Genomic DNA, 3,835 nt, shown 5'->3' on the forward strand with positions numbered 1-3,835 from the left:
TGTATGTATGTATGTATGTATGTATGTATGTATGTATGTATGTATGTATGTGTGTATGTGTGTGTGTATGTATGTATGTATGCATGTATGTAGGCATTTATGAATTGTTTTATTTTAATGACTGGTCCACTTGAGGCCACAGCCAAGCCACTATGTACAGACATGAGGGAAGCTTTACTTCTTGGTCTCTTCCTCCTTGGACTGGGTCTTGATGATCATCTCCTCTTGGCTTGGCACTTTTGTGCTTTCTTGGTCTTAGACCTGATAGCCCCAGACTGGTCAGCCAGGAGCTTCTTGTAGGTCTTGTCTGCCTTCAGCTTGTGGCTGATGCTCCATAAGAATCTGCTTGTTTTGAATACATTCTCTTTGACCTTCAGGTGCAGGCTGTGATACATATTGCGGTCAGTCTTTTTGGATTCATGGTATCTTCTGAGAAACCAGCACAGGATCCTCAATCCTTTTCATCCAAGTCATCTTCTTGGGTGTCTAAGTGTTGTTCATACTCTTCCATTTCTATATGCCCATATGCCTGCCCTTCTTTTGAGCCATGCTGTTTTTCTGGCATCAAGCCTGAGAATGGATGGCTTCTGGGTGATCAGCCCATCACTTATTAGCTTCCTGATTTGTTGACAGGAGCTGGCATTGGTGATTTCATTGGTCTTATTAGGGTCCAACGAGATGTTCTTTGTATTGCAGCAGAAGACAGTAGAGGCAAGCCTCTTCTGTAGCCTGATCATACTCATAGCTGTGGACACAGCAGAGAAATCCAGTGTATTATATTTATAATTGCCCTATCTTGATGGATCTGTCCTTTATTAACACATAGTGATCTTCTTTGTCACTTCTAAAAAACTTTTTTTATATGAAGCTCATTTTGTCAGATAAGAATTTAGTAATCCTGCCTTTTCTAATTTTTCAATTGCTTGTCATATCTCTTCCCATCCTCTCATTTTCAGTTGCTTTGTGTCTTTACCAATGAGATGTTTTTCTTGCAGACAGCAAATAGTTGGATCTTGTTTAATCTCATTAGCCAGTCTGCATCTTTTCATCTTTTGGTATCTTCTTCAATTTCTTTCTTCAGAGATGAAGTTTTTTTTTTTCATATAAGCCTTCACTTGCTTGGTTAAAGTCACACCAAGGTACTTTATGTTATTTTTTTTGTGGCTGTTGTTAAAGGCTGTTGCCTCTAATTTCTTTCTCAGTCCATTTGTCTTTTGTATACAGGAGGGCTACTGATTTTTTTTTTTTTTGTTAATTTTGTATCCAGCCACTTTGCTGAAGGTGTTTATCAGCTGAAGGAGTTCCCTGGTAGAGTTTTGAGGGGTCACTTATGTAAACTATCATATCATCTGTGAATAAAGATACTTTGATTTATTCCTTTCTGATTTGTATTCCCTGAGCTCCTTTAGTTGTCTATTGCTCTAGCTAGGACTTTAAGTACTATATTGAAGAGATATGGAGAGTGAGCAGCCTTGTCTTGTCCCTGATTTCAGTGGAACTGATCTAAGTTTCTCTTGGTTTAGTTTAATATTGACTATAGGCTTTCTGTATATTGCCTTTACTATGTTTAGGTATGTGCCTTGTATCCCTGATCTCTCCAAGACTTTAAATATGCACAGGTGTTGGATTTTGTCAAATGCTTTTTTTTTTTTTTTTTGGCATCGAAGGAGATGATCATGTGCTTTGTTTTCTTTCAGTTTGTATGTGGTGGATTACACTGATGGATTTCTGTATAGTGAACCAGCCCTGCAGGCGTGGGATAAAGCCTGCTTGGTCATGGTGGATGAAATATTTGATGTATTCTTGAATTTGGTTTGCAAGTATTTTATTGAGTATTTTTGCATCAATGTTCATAAGAGAAATTGCTCTGAAATTTTTTTCTTTGTTGGGTCTTCATGCAGATTAGGTACCAAGGTGACTGTGGCCTCATAGAATGAGTTTGGTATTCTCTTCTGTTTCTATTTTGTGGAATAGTTTGAAGAGTGTTGGTATTAGCTCTTCTTTGAAGGTCTGGTAGAATTCTGTGCTGAAACCATCTGGCTCTTGGCTCTTTTTGGTTGGGAGACTTTTGATGATTGCTTCAATTTCTTTAGGGGATTTAGAACTATTTAATTTGTTTACCTGATCTTGATTCAACTTTGGTAAGTGGAATCTATCAAGAAAGTTGTCCATTTCATTTAGATTTTCAAATTTTGTTGTGTAAAGGCTTTTTAAGTATGACTTAATGAATCTTTGGATTTCCTCAGTATATGCTGTTATGTCCCCCTTTTCATTTATTTTGTTGATTTGGATAGTGTCTCTGCCTTTTGCTTAGTTTGTCTATCTTGTTGATTTTCTCAAAGAACCAGCTCTCTCTTTTTTCCCCTTTAGGGCTTTCAGGTGTGCCAATAAGTTACTTGTATGAGATATCTCCAATCTTCCAATCTATATGAAGGTACTTAGTGCTATGAACTTTCCTCTTAGCACTGCTTTCATTGTGTCCCATAAGCTTGGGTATGTTGTACCTTCATTTTCATTGAATTTTAGGAAGTCTTTAATTTCTTTATTTGTTCCCTGACCTAGTGGTTACTGAGTAGAGTTGTTCAATTTCCATGTGGCTTTTTGTTATTTCTGTTGTTGAGGTTCAGCTTTAGTCCATTGTGGTCTGATAGGATACAAGGGATTATTTCAATCTTGTATCTGTTGAGGCTTTCTTTGTGACCTACTTTGTGATCAACTTTGGAGAAGGTTCCTTGAGGTGCCGAGAAGAAAGTATATTCTTTTGTATTTGAGTGAAATGTTCTGTAGATGTCTGTTAGGTCCATTTGATTCATGACATCTGTTAGTGTCATTATTTCTTGGTTTAGTTTCATTGCTCTGCCCTTTGGTGAGAAAGGGGTTTTGAAATCTTCTACTGTTACTGTTGGGATCGATGTATGGTTTAAGCTTTATTAATATTTCTTTTATAAATTGGGATACCCTTGTATTTGGTACGTAGATGTTCAGAATTGAGGTGTAACCTTGGTGAAATTTTCCTTTGATGAGTATAAAGTGTCCTTCTTCATTCTTTTGTTTGGTTTTGGTTGAAAATCTCTTTTATTAGATATTAGAGTGGCTACCCCAACTTGCTTCTTGGGTACGTTTGCTTGGAAAATTTTCTTCCAGCCCTTTACTGTCAGGTAATGTCTATATTTGTTGCTGAGGTGTGTTTCTGTATACAAGAGAATGTTGGATCCTGTTTATGCATCCATTCTGTTAGTCTGTGTCTTTCAATTGGAGCGTTGAGTGAGAGAGATTAACGACCAATGACTTTTAGTTCCTTTTATTTTGATGTTGGCTGTGGTAGTGTATTTATGTGTTTGTCTACTTTTAGTTTTGTTGTAGTAAAGTTATTTATTTCCTGTGTTTTTCTGGATATAGTTAGCCTCCTTGGGTTGGAGTTTTTCTTCTAGTATCTTCTGTAAGGCTGGATTGTGGATAGGTACTGCTTAAATTTGTTTTTTGTCACGGAGTGTCTTGTTTTCTCCATCTATGGTGATTAAATATTTTGCTAGGCATAGTAGTCTGAACTGACATCTGTGATCTCTTAGGGTTTGCAAGATGTCTGCTCAGGCCCTTCTGGCTTTTATGGTCTCTTATGAAAAGTCAGGTGTGAATCTGATAGGTTTGCCAGTATATGTTGCTTGGCCTTTTTTCCTTGCAGCTTTTAATATTTTTTCCTTTGCTTTGTACATTTAGTATTTTGATTATTATGTAGGAGGGATTTTTTTTTCTAGTGTAATCTATTTGGTGTTCTGTGGCCTCTTCTATGCTTATAGGCAATCTCCTTTTTTAAATTGGGAAAATTTTCTTCTGT

At 36.8% G+C, this 3,835-nt stretch overlaps 1 pseudogene; it reads right to left on the reverse strand.

The window, feature by feature from the left end:
* Positions 1 to 174: 174 nt before the first annotated feature.
* LOC129682193 (60S ribosomal protein L19-like) lies at positions 175 to 743 on the reverse strand (annotated as a pseudogene).
* Positions 744 to 3,835: the final 3,092 nt, after the last annotated feature.

The sequence above is a fragment of the Psammomys obesus genome, unplaced genomic scaffold (assembly GCF_907164565.1).
Source record: "Psammomys obesus unplaced genomic scaffold, mPsaObe1.curated_primary_1811, whole genome shotgun sequence".
Classification (NCBI taxonomy): Eukaryota; Metazoa; Chordata; class Mammalia; order Rodentia; family Muridae; genus Psammomys; species Psammomys obesus.